The following is a 13933-nucleotide window of genomic DNA, read 5'->3' as shown; positions in this document are numbered from 1 at the left end:
CTAGAAATTCTGTCCATAAAAGTTATGAACAGAATCGGTGACAAAGGGCAGCCTTGGCGGAGTCCAACCCTCACCGGAAACGTGTCCGACTTACTGCCGGCAATGCGAACCAAGCTCTGACACTGATCATACAGGGAGCGGACCGCCACAATCAGACAGTCCGAAACCCCATACTCTCTGAGCACTCCCCACAGGACTTCCCGAGGGACACGGTCGAATGCCTTCTCCAAGTCAACAAAGCACATGTAGACTGGTTGGGCAAACTCCCATGCACCCTCAAGGACCCTGCCGAGAGTATAGAGCTGGTCTACAGTTCCACGACCAGGACGAAAACCACACTGTTCCTCCTGAATCCGATTGGTTTGTGTTGAAGGTAAACATTTTCCTTTGGTCTGTTAAAGGAAAACTGCATGTTTTGGGGGGAATTTTGTCTATCATTCACAATCGTTATGAGAGATAAGAACAAACATGTCTTTTTTTTTTGGATTCTAAAAATTAAAAAAAATATGCTTGCAAAATGCGGCTAACATTGCAGCTAATGGGAGTTCCCTATCGGATTTCAGAGCCCTCTAAAACAACTACAAAACCCTCCATCAACGTTTTATACACACACTGCAAGTATATAAATAACGTATTGTCTTGTCATCCTCGTCCGGACAGAAGGGTGACACGGCAGTGACGTCAGAGACGCTATACTGAACCAAAAGTTGCTTTATTACGAGCGAGCGTCATTATACAGGTCTGCAGTACCTAGAGGAAGTCAAGTCGAAAAAATTAGGCACTCCTAACTTGGAGAAGCCAAGCCATCAGTTTTTTTATTCCTCCTTTCTGTCTCTGTGTGTGTGCTAAGTCAGGCGAGCACATCCTGACCATAAAAGGAGATGTTCATGTGTCAGTGCCCAGAAAACAATTGCTTTAAGTCATAACTTAAATGTTGGCGCTGAGCTAGTATAATTTATTAGTCTCTTCTCAAGGATAGGGCTATCACTTTTGCATTCCAAAGTCCTAATTAGGGCCTCTTTCCTACGAGAAGTGATTCAATCCACCTGCAAATGTCAAACGAAGGGGCCTTATCTTATTCTGTGCTCAAACTAAAATACCACTTCATACTTCAACTTGCTTTCTCCAAGGTGAATATGAACAGTCACCATATGCAAAACATAATATGAGTTAATTAATTCACTTCAGTAGTAACACACGCGTTCATAACAACATGTAATATGTACAATACCTTCTCAAATAGTGGGACGGGCCGTGTGGCCTCGGGGAACATGTTTTGTTTGCCGTACCAGAATATGATGAAGCGTATGTAGCACTTGGATTCACTGTAACCACGGTGGGAGACGAGGAAAGACCGGTGTCTTTCCTTCATTGTCAATAAGCTTACAATGTTATGCAGAAGTATAGTTATCAATCAATCAATCAATCAATGTTTATTTATATAGCCCTAAATCACAAGTGTCTCAAAGGGCTGCACAAGCCACAACGACATCCTCGGTACAAAGCCCACATACGGGCAAGGAAAAACTCACCCCAGTGGGACGTCGATGTGAATGACTATGAGAAACCTTGGAGAGGACCGCATATGTGGGTAACCCCCCCCCTCTAGGGGAGACCGAAAGCAATGGATGTCGAGTGGGTCTGACATAATATTGTGAGAGTCCAGTCCATAGTGGATCCAACATAATAGTAAGAGTCCAGTCCATAGTGGGGCCAGCAGGACACCATCCCGAGCGGAGACGGGTCAGCAGCGTAGAGATGTTCCCAGCCGATGCACAGGCGAGCGGTCCACCCCGGGTCCCGACTCTGGACAGCCAGCACTTCATCCATGGCCACCGGACCTGTGCCCCCCCCCCCCTCAAGGAAAAGGGGAGCAGAGGAGAAAAGAAAAGAAACGGCAGATCAACTGGTCTAACAGGGGGGCTATTTAAAGGCTAGAGTATACAAATGAGTTTTAAGATGGGACTTAAATGCTTCTACTGAGGTAGCATCTCTAATTGTTACCGGGAGGGCATTCCATAGTACTGGAGCCCGAACAGAAAACGCTCTATAGCCCGCAGACTTTTTTGGGGCTCTGGGAATCACTAATAAGCCGGAGTTCTTTGAACGCAGCGCAGATTTCTTGCCGGGACATATGGTACAATGCAATCGACAAGATAGGACGGAGCTAGACCGTGTAGTATTTTATACGTAAGTAGTAAAACCTTAAAGTCACATCTTAAGTGCACAGGAAGCCAGTGCAGGTGAGCCAGTATAGGCGTAATATGATCAAACTTTCTTGTTCTTGTCAAAAGTCTAGCAGCCGCATTTTGTACCAACTGTAATTTTTTAATGCTAGACATAGGGGGACCCGAAAATAATACGTTACAGTAGTCGAGACGAGACGTAACGAACGCATGAATAATGATCTCAGCGTCGCTAGTGGATAAAATAGAACGAATTTTAGCGATATTACGGAGATGAAAGAAGGCCGTTTTAGTAACACTCTTAATGTGTGATTTAAAGGAGAGAGTTGGGTGGAAGATAATACCCAGATTCTTTACTGATTCGCCTTGTGTAATTGTTTGGTTGTCAAATGTTAAGGTGGTATTATTAAATAAATGTCGGTGTTTAGCAGGACCGATAATCAGCATTTCCGTTTTCTTGGCGTTGAGTTGCAAGAAGTTAGCGGACATCCATTGTTTAATTTCATTAAGACACGCCTCCAGCTGACTACAATCCGGCGTGTTGGTCAGCTTTAGGGGCATGTAGAGTTGGGTGTCATCAGCATAGCAATGAAAGCTAACACCGTATTTGCGTATGATGTCGCCTAGCGGCAGCATGTAAATACTAAAGAGTGCAGGGCCAAGAACCGAACCCTGAGGAACTCCGCACGTTACCTTAACATAGTCCGAGGTCACATTATTATGGGAGACGCATTGCATCCTGTCAGTAAGATAAGAGTTAAACCACGACAAGGCTAAGTCTGACATACCAATACATGTTTTGATACGCTCTAATAAAATATTATGATCGACGGTATCGAAAGCAGCGCTAAGATCAAGAAGCAGCAACATAGATGACGCATCAGAATCCATCGTCAGCAGTAGATCATTAGTCATTTTTGCGAGGGCTGTCTCCGTAGAGTGATTTGCCCTGAAACCGGATTGAAAAGGTTCACAGAGATTGTTAGACACTAAGTGTTCATTTAGCTGCTGTGCGACAATTTTTTCGAGGATTTTCGAAATAAAGGGAAGGTGGGACACCGGTCGGTAGTTTACCATGAGGTCAGGATCAAGGTTAGGTCTTTTGAGCAGAGGATGAATAACCGCTTTCTTGAATTGGTATGTGTTTGTTTGGCATTAAAGGAAACTAACAACTATGAACTAGGTTTACAGCATATGAAATACATTTGGCAACAACATGCACTTTGAGAGTGCAGACAGCCCAATTTTCATCAATTAATATATTCTGTAGACGTACCCTCATCCGCTCTCTTTTCCTGAAAGCTGATCTGTCCAGTTTTGGAGTTGATGTCAGCAGGCCAGGGAAGCGAGGGTTGATATTCTTCTCTTGATCATCTTCGGTGGCATAAGGGACGGTGTGAGCCAAGACATTCAGGGGGTTTAGCTCGCTCGTCTGCGGGAACAAACTGCCGCCATTGCTTGCCGTGCTACCGAGGCCCTTTGTCCCTGAATTGCTCACACACTCCGGCAGATTCAATGGGGGTCTGGCGGCAGATTTCTTTGACTTTATCGTTGGAAATGCATCTGCTTTGAGTGTCGCAGGATATCCACACATTCTTGCCATCTCTGTCGTAGCATAGCTTTCGTCGGTAAAGTGTGCGGAACAAACGTCCAATTTCTTGCCACTTTCGCATCTTTGGGCCACTGGTGCAACTTGAATCCGTCCCTGTTGGTGTTGTTACACCCTCCGACAACACACCGACGAGGCATGATGTCTCCAAGGTACGGAAAACAGTCGAAAAAACGGAAAATAACAGAGCTGATTTGACTCGGTGTTTGTAATGTGTTTGAGAAAATGGCGGATTGCTTCCCGATGTGACGTCACATTGTGACGTCATCGCTCCGAGAGCGAATAATAGAAAGGCGTTTAATTCGCCAAAATTCACCCATTTAGAGTTCGGAAATCGGTTAAAAAAATATATGGTCTTTTTTTCTGCAACATCAAGGTATATATTGACGCTTACATAGGTCTGGTGATAATGTTCCCCTTTAAAAGCCATTCAGCTGCTGAGACAGAGGCTAGCTTTCCTCTTGCTAATGCCATTGCAGTGTGAGACTGAATGCAATTTAGGATGCGACTTTAAGATTTTACATAATTTATGTATAAAATACTAAACAGTCTAGCTTAATTTTACTTTGCTGATTCCATCCATCCATCCATCTTCTTCCGCTTATCCGAGGTCGGGTCGCGGGGGCAGCAGCCTAAGCAGGGAAGCCCAGACTTCCCTCTCCCCAGCCACTTCGTCCAGCTCCTCCCGGGGGATCCCGAGGCGTTCCCAGGCCGGCCGGGAGACATAGTCTTCCCAACGTGTCCTGGGTCTTCCTCGTGGCCTCCTACCGGTCGGACATGCCCTAAACACCTCCTTAGGGAGGCGCTCGGGTGGCATCCTGACCAGATGCCCGAACCACCTCATCTGGCTCCTCTCGATGTGGAGGAGCAGCGGCTTTACTTTGAGCTCCCCCCGGATGGCAGAGCTTCTCACCCTATCTCTAAGGGAGAGCCCCGCCACCCGGCGGAGGAAACTCATTTCGGCCGCTTGTACCCGTGATCTTGTCCTTTCGGTCATAACCCAAAGCTCATGACCATAGGTGAGGATGGGAACGTAGATCGACCGGTAAATTGAGAGCTTTGCCTTCCGGCTCAGCTCCTTCTTCACCACAACGGATCGATACAGCGTCCGCATTACTGAAGACGCCGCACCGATACGCCTGTCGATCTCACGATCCACTCTTCCCTCACTCGTGAACAAGACTCCGAGGTACTTGAACTCCTCCACTTGGGGCAAGATCTCCTCCCCAACCCGGAGATGGCACTCCACCCTTTTCCGGGCGAGAACCATGGACTCGGACTTGGAGGTGCTGATTCTCATCCCAGTCGCTTCACACTCAGCTGCGAACCGATCCAGTGAGAGCTGAAGATCCTGGCCAGATGAAGCCATCAGGACCAAATCATCTGCAAAAAGCAGAGACCTAATCCTGCAGTCACCAAACCGGATCCCCTCAACGCCTTGACTGCGCCTAGAAATTCTGTCCATAAAAGTTATGAACAGAATCGGTGACAAAGGGCAGCCTTGGCGGAGTCCAACCCTCACCGGAAACGTGTCCGACTTACTGCCGGCAATGCGAACCAAGCTCTGACACTGATCATACAGGGAGCGGACCGCCACAATCAGACAGTCCGAAACCCCATACTCTCTGAGCACTCCCCACAGGACTTCCCGGGGGACACGGTCGAATGCCTTCTCCAAGTCCACAAAGCACATGTAGACTGGTTGGGCAAACTCCCATGCACCCTCAAGGACCCTGCCGAGAGTATAGAGCTGGTCCACAGTTCCACGACCAGGACGAAAACCACACTGTTCCTCTTGAATCCGAGGTTCGACTATCCGGCGTAGCCTCCTCTCCAGTACACCTGAATAGACCTTACCGGGAAGGCTGAGGAGTGTGATCCCACGATAGTTAGAACACACCCTCCGGTTCCCCTTTTTAAAGAGAGGAACCACCACCCCGGTCTGCCAATCCAGAGGTACTGCCCCCGATGTCCACGCGATGCTGCAGAGTCTTGTCAACCAAGACAGCCCTACAGCATCCAGAGCCTTAAGGAACTCCGGGCGGATCTCATCCACCCCCGGGGCCTTGCTTTGCTGATTGTATTGTACCATATTTCCCGGCAAGAAATCTGCGTTCTGAGAACTATGGCTTATTAGTGATTCCAGAGCCCCAAAAAAGTCTGCGGGCTATAGAGCGTTTTCTATTCGGGCTCCAGTACTCTGGAATGCCCTCCGGGTAACAGTCAGAGATGCTACCTCATTAGAAGCATATCTGCGGTCCATTCCAAGGTTTCTTGTTGTTCCCATGGTTTGAGGTTTTTTTTGCCCTGAAGGGGGATCTTGTGCAGCCCTTTGAGACATTTGTGATTAAGGGCAATGTAAGTAAACATTGATTGATTGATTTATTGATTGATTGATCGCTCCTATTAGCTGTATTGCGAGAATCCTAGAACAAGCCAAAAAATTACATATTAGAAAGCAAACAAATACAAAATAAAAATACATATGAACAATAGGCAAAATTCTAAGAGTGCAGTTTTGTTGTAATGTTTTTACCGGGATTTTTTCATACATGAAAAGCTCTAATAACATTAAACAGCCCTTCCAAGAATTTGCAATTGTGCCAAATCACGCATACTCAACCACCCCATGCAAATTATACACGGCCTCGCAACTTAGCTCCAATGCACCGTCGTATTTGAATTTGTCTCTGAGGGGAGCTCAAATGCTGTTTAATCAAATATTATGTTTTTTTTCTTTTATTAATGAAGCTGGAACAGCAAAGGGTAATACAATAGTTCCTCTACATTGATCAAACGGAACAATTGTCATCTTTCCGCGTAGCTTAGATCTACTTCCGTTAACAATATAAATAAAGCGCTAAGCCTTCTGGGTAAGGTGGAATATAAACGTTAAAATTACCGCTATACATCACTTTCAACAGTTCACAAATGCTTTTAACGTACAGGGGCATATACAGGTAAAAGCCAGTAAATTAGAATATTTTGAAAAACTTGATTTATTTCAGTAACTGCATTCAAAAGGTGTAACTTGTACATTATATTTATTCATTGCACACAGACTGATGCATTCAAATGTTTATTTCATTTAATTTTGATGATTTGAAGTGGCAACAAATGAAAATCCAAAATTCCGTGTGTCACAAAATTAGAATATTACTTAAGGCTAATACAAAAAAGGGATTTTTAGAAATGTTGGCCAACTGAAAAGTATGAAAATGAAAAATATGAGCATGTACAATACTCAATACTTGGTTGGAGCTCCTTTTGCCTCAATTACTGCGTTAATGCGGCGTGGCATGGAGTCGATGAGTTTCTGGCACTGCTCAGGTGTTATGAGAGCCCAGGTTGCTCTGATAGTGGCCTTCAACTCTTCTGCGTTTTTGGGTCTGGCATTCTGCATCTTCCTTTCCACAATACCCCACAGATTTTCTATGGGGCTAAGGTCAGGGGAGTTGGCGGGCCAATTTAGAACAGAAATACCATGGTCCGTAAACCAGGCACGGGTAGATTTTGCGCTGTGTGCAGGCGCCAAGTCCTGTTGGAACTTGAAATCTCCATCTCCATAGAGCAGGTCAGCAGCAGGAAGCATGAAGTGCTCTAAAACTTGCTGGTAGACTGCTGCGTTGACCCTGGATCTCAGGAAACAGAGTGGACCGACACCAGCAGATGACATGGCACCCCAAACCATCACTGATGGTGGAAACTTTACACTAGACTTCAGGCAACGTGGATCCTGTGCCTCTCCTGTCTTCCTCCAGACTCTGGGACCTCGATTTCCAAAGGAAATGCAAAATGTGCATGGTTGGGTGATGGTTTGGGGTGCCATGTCATCTGCTGGTGTCGGTCCACTCTGTTTCCTGAGATCCAGGGTCAACGCAGCCGTCTACCAGCAAGTTTTAGAGCACTTCATGCTTCCTGCTGCTGACCTGCTCTATGGAGATGGAGATTTCAAGTTCCAACAGGACTTGGCGCCTGCACACAGCGCAAAATCTACCCGTGCCTGGTTTACGGACCATGGTATTTCTGTTCTAAATTGGCCCGCCAACTCCCCTGACCTTAGCCCCATAGAAAATCTGTGGGGTATTGTGAAAAGGAAGATGCAGAATGCCAGACCCAAAAACGCAGAAGAGTTGAAGGCCACTATCAGAGCAACCTGGGCTCTCATAACACCTGAGCAGTGCCAGAAACTCATCGACTCCATGCCACGCCGCATTAACGCAGTAATTGAGGCAAAAGGAGCTCCAACCAAGTATTGAGTATTGTACATGCTCATATTTTTCATTTTCATACTTTTCAGTTGGCCAACATTTCTAAAAATCCCTTTTTTGTATTAGCCTTAAGCAATATTCTAATTTTGTGACACACGGAATTTTGGATTTTCATTTGTTGCCACTTCAAATCATCAAAAATAAATGAAATAAACATTTGAATGCATCAGTCTGTGTGCAATGAATAAATATAATGTACAAGTTACACCTTTTGAATGCAATTACTGAAATAAATCAAGTTTTTCAAAATATTCTAATTTACTGGCTTTTACCTGTATATTGGAACATAAATGAATGTTTAAGATGGACAAACATGTTTTAACTGTAAAACATACACTGAGAATGTCTGCAACGACAGAGCAGACATAAAAGAAGCCTTTTGTTGTGTTTCTTTCTGTAATTATAATGAATCATTATATATATTCTGCGCTGGTGCCTCACAATAAGAAGGTTCTGGGTTTGATCTGTATGTGCATGTTCTCCCCCGTGACTGCATGGGCTTCCTCCGGCTTCCTCCCACCTCCAAAGACATGCACATGGGGATATGTTGATTGGCAAAACTAAATTGGCCCTAGTGTGTGAATGTGAATGTTGTCTATCTGTGTTGGCCCTGCAATGAAGTGGCGACTTGTCCAGGGTGTACCCTGCCTTCCGCCCGAATTAAACTGGGATAGGCTCCAGCACCCGCGTGATTCCGAGAGGGACAAGCGGTAGAAAATGTATGGATGGCTATATCAGTTATAATTAATCATAATTGAAAATAAAACAGTAAAATGAGAGTTGACAATGAGCTCTGAGTATATGCTTTTACTGCCATCTAGTGTCTACATTTAAAATGTGTGTCGTACAAAATGAGTAAAATATCAATATTAGAAATTGTTATCCAATGAAGGGGCTTTTTGCTGTGCAATTTTCCTGTGCTTTTTGAGTTTAAGGTACAAGGAACACTTAAAACATTGTTAACAATGTTGTTTCTAAACTCTGAAAATGTTGCTGCAATCCATCCATCCATCCATCTTCTTCCGCTTATCCGAGGTCGGGTCGCGGGGGCAGCAGCCTAAGCAGGGAAGCCCAGACTTCCCTCGCCCCAGCCACTTCGTCCAGCTCCTCCCGGGGGATCCCGAGGCGTTCCCAGGCCAGCCGGGAGAGATAGTCTTCCCAGCGTGTCCTGGGTCTTCCCCGTGGCCTCCTACCGGTCGGACGTGCCCGAAACACCTTCCTAGGGAGGCGTTCGGGTGGCATCCTGACCAGATGCCCGGTTCACCAGATGAGGTGGTTCACCTCATCTGGCTCCTCTCGATGTGGAGGAGCAGCGGCTTTACTTTGAGCTCCCCCCGAATGACAGAGCTTCTCACCCTATCTCTAAGGGAGAGCCCCGCCACTCGGCGGAGGAAACTCATTTCGGCCGCTTGTACCCGTGATCTTTGATGTTGAACACGGTTCAACATCTTATTGACTGCCTGCACGACATCAAAGTCTGGCTTTCAGCTAACTTCCTGAGCCTAAATGAAGACAAAACAGAAGTTATGTTGTTCAGTCCAAGTCGCTCTCCCTCCCCCAACGTTGACCTCGGCACTCTGACCCCGTATCTCAGCGACTCTGTCACAAACCTGGGGGTAAAGTTTGACTCAGATTTTAAATTCGAAAAACAAATCAGCAGCGTCGTTCAAAAAAGCTTTTATCAATTACGCCAAATAGCGAAAGTGAAACCGCTTCTATCAAGACATGATCTTGAGAAATTAATCCACGCTTTTATCTCGACTCGTCTTGATTACTGTAATGCCCTGTATGTTGGCATTAGCCAGGCCTCCCTCGCCCGCCTGCAGCTCGTGCAGAACTCTGCTGCTCGTCTGCTAACACAGACCCGCAGACGTGAGCACATCACCCCTATTTTAGCGTCCCTTCACTGGCTCCCTGTGCGTTACCGAATACATTTTAAACTCCTTTTATTTGTTTTTAAATGTCTAAACAACCTCGCGCCAACCTATCTCTCCGACCTCCTTCAGCCTTACTGCCCCACCCGATCCTTAAGATCAGCCGATCAGCTGCTGTTGACGGTCCCTGACACAAGGCTGAAGCTTAGAGGTGACAGAGCTTTCGCCGTTGCTGCTCCCAAGCTCTGGAACGACCTACCCCTGAGTGTTAGACAAGCCTCCTCTCTTCCTGTTTTTAAATCTCTCTTAAAAACATATTTTTATTCCATGGCTTTTAACACTGAGTGATATCCATCCTGCAATGGCGCCCCATAATACACCTGCTGTGATCCTGTTTTTATGTTTTTATGTTTTTATTAATTCTATTTTAATTATTTATTTTTTATCATGTTCTGTTTGTGTTGTGTTGTGTTTGCTCGATACTCGTTTTATCTTTTAACCTGCTCATTGTACAGCACTTTGGCTACCCCTGTGGTAAATTTTAAATGTGCTTTATAAATAAAGTTGATTTGATTTGATTTGATTTGTCCTTTCGGTCATGACCCAAAGCTCATGACCATAGGTGAGGATGGGAACGTAGATCGACCGGTAAATCGAGAGCTTTGCCTTCCGGCTCAGCTCCTTCTTCACCACAACGGATCGATACAGCGTCCGCATTACTGAAGATGCCGCACCGATCCGCCTGTCGATCTCACGATCCACTCTTCCCCCACTCGTGAACAAGACTCCGAGGTACTTGAACTCCTCCACTTGGGGCAAGATCTCCTCCCCAACTCGGAGATGGCACTTCACCCTTTTCCGGGAGAGAACCATGGACTCGGACTTGGAGGTGCTGATTCCCATCCCAGTCGCTTCACACTCGGCTGCGAACCGATCCAGCGAGAGCTGAAGATCTTGGCCAGAGGAAGCCATCAGGACCACATCATCTGCAAATAGCAGAGACCTAATCCTGCAGCCACCAAACCAGATCGCCTCAACGCCCTGACTGCGTCTAGAAATTCTGTCCATAAAGGTTATGAACAGAATCGGTGACAAAGGGCAGCCTTGGCGGAGTCCAACCCTGACTGGAAACGTGTCCGACTTACTGCCGGCAATGCGGACCAAGCTCTGACACTGATTATACAGGGAGCGAACTGCCACAATAAGACAGTCCGTTACCCCATACTCTCTGAGCACTCCCCACAGGACTTCCCGGGGTACACGGTCGAATGCCTTCTCCAAGTCCACAAAGCACATGTGGACTGGTTGGGCAAACTCCCATGCACTCTCAATGACCCTGCCGAGAGTTGCATGTTGCTGCAAATTCAGCCATTTTAGGCTGCGACCATTACAAAAAAGCCTGTGAAATCCTGGAGAGACTGAATAAAATTCCAATAGCACGACTGTTTTAATTGACATATTTTAATAGTTTTTTTTTTTCAAATGACAAAAACCCTGAACAAAACAAACTTAATTGTTTATGGCACAAACCAGTCGTGGTATTTTGATATTTGCAATGACATGGGTGTGGCGCTTCACCAAGGTCAGCAAGCAGTTATGGCAAAAGGGTAACCTGTGATGCTGACCGTAAAGCTAAAATTAATATATTGCAGTCTGATATTGTATTACTGAAAGGTATAAAATACAATGCACATCGCAAAATCAGCTCTATTTAGATGGTAAAATTTGACAACCAAACAATTACACAAGGCGAATCAGTAAAGAATCTGGGTATTATCTTCAACCCAACTCTCTCGTTTGAATCACACATTAAGAGTGTTACTAAAACGGCCTTCTTTCATCTCCGTAATATCGCTAAAATTCGTTCTATTTTATCCACTAGCGACGCTGAGATCATTATTCATGCGTTCGTTACGTCTCGTCTCGACTACTGTAACGTATTATTTTCGGGTCTCCCTATGTCTAGCATTAAAAAATTACAGTTGGTACAAAATGCGGCTGCTAGACTTTTGACAAGAACAAGAAAGTTTGATCATATTACGCCTATACTGGCTCACCTGCACTGGCTTCCTGTGCACTTAAGATGTGACTTTAAGGTTTTACTACTTACGTATAAAATACTACACGGTCTAGCTCCGTCCTATCTTGTCGATTGCATTGTACCATATGTCCCGGCAAGAAATCTGCGTTCAAAGAACTCCGGCTTATTAGTGATTCCCAGAGCCCAAAAAAAGTCTGCGGGCTATAGAGCGTTTTCTATTCGGGCTCCAGTACTATGGAATGCCCTCCCGGTAACAATTAGAGATGCTACCTCAGTAGAAGCATTTAAGTCCCATCTTAAAACTCATTTGTATACTCTAGCCTTTAAATAGCCCCCCTGTTAGACCAGTTGATCTGCCGTTTCTTTTCTTTTCTCCTCTGCTCCCCTTTTCCTTGAGGGGGGGGGGGGGGGGCACAGGTCCGGTGGCCATGGATGAAGTGCTGGCTGTCCAGAGTCGGGACCCGGGGTGGACCGCTCGCCTGTGCATCGGCTGGGAACATCTCTACGCTGCTGACCCGTCTCCGCTCGGGATGGTGTCCTGCTGGCCCCACTATGGACTGGACTCTTACTATTATGTTGGATCCACTATGGACTGGACTCTCACAATATTATGTCAGACCCACTCGACATCCATTGCTTTCGGTCTCCCCTAGAGGGGGGGGGTTACCCACATATGCGGTCCTCTCCAAGGTTTCTCATAGTCATTCACATCGACGTCCCACTGGGGTGAGTTTTTCCTTGCCCGTATGTGGGCTTTGTACCGAGGATGTCGTTGTGGCTTGTGCAGCCCTTTGAGACACTTGTGATTTAGGGCTATATAAATAAAGATTGATTGATTGATTGATTGAAAAGAGATTTACCTCCTAGGCACAAGCTAATCCTTCAGCTTCATGTTTTTTAATCATGTCATGCGTTAATGAGTACATACTTTCTTGGTTTTACTGTACAAGAGCTGACTTATTTATACACTTGTAAATAAAGTAAGCCATGTTTTGTTCTGCCTACATGAGATGTTGTAAAAAGGTCATTTGATGTCACTTTTATTTAATGACCAGCATCTTGAAGTGTAGCCTGTACAGTTATTAAAGAGTTAATGATGACAATATTTTAACACCGATACAAATTATTACAATCATAATTTTGAAATTGGAACACATTGGAGGTGCTGTAATCTGTCGTGGAACCGATTGTGGTGGATTTTAGTTTACGTGTTCCACACTGTAGAACATGCACGTGCACAGACATTTTAGGGGAATTTTCACAATAACTCAAATATGTGTACCGTCAAATGTAAAAACATATTGGGGGGGGAATTGACAGAGTAATTTGTATTCTCTATCAATGAAGAAAGAGGGCACTTTTCTCACGCAAGGCAAAAGGCCGGGTGTTTGAGCACCACCACGGGGGTCCAGCTGGGCATGTGTGTGCGGAATGAGGGCTTACTCACGTTTTATTGTCTAAGAATTTTTATACCAATGTATTACTGTCATTTCCCTGATTTTGTGGATTATTTTCTTTCAGCGGTTAATTAAATGTTGATGTTAAGATGGTTTGGAGTCTTTCCATTTGATTAATTATGAATTGTGTCAATTATCATGAAGAATTTGCTTGAGCGATCGCATTCTATAGTTATTTTCACACATTGCGTGCATGCACATGGAATCGTGCCGACTCTGCGCAGATCAGTGCACCTGCATTGTGGGCACGAGCTCAAATCCATTTGTGGATTTCAAAATGTTTTAAAAGGCAAATGTATTAATAAATATAAAAACATAATGAGGCAATTACACTTTTAACTGAGGTCCTCATTTTCCAACGTTTTACGCAGACATTAGAGATTATAAAAAGAACAAAAAGGGGATGAACGCCAATCAACATTAGTCGCATGGTTGGTCTACCTGTCTGACATCAATTTAAATGAAAGTTCCAACTTTTGCTGAAAATGTACTTAC

Source organism: Nerophis lumbriciformis, linkage group LG15 (assembly GCF_033978685.3).
Source record: "Nerophis lumbriciformis linkage group LG15, RoL_Nlum_v2.1, whole genome shotgun sequence".
Lineage (NCBI taxonomy): Eukaryota > Metazoa > Chordata > Actinopteri > Syngnathiformes > Syngnathidae > Nerophis > Nerophis lumbriciformis.
This window is presented reverse-complemented; position numbering follows the sequence as displayed.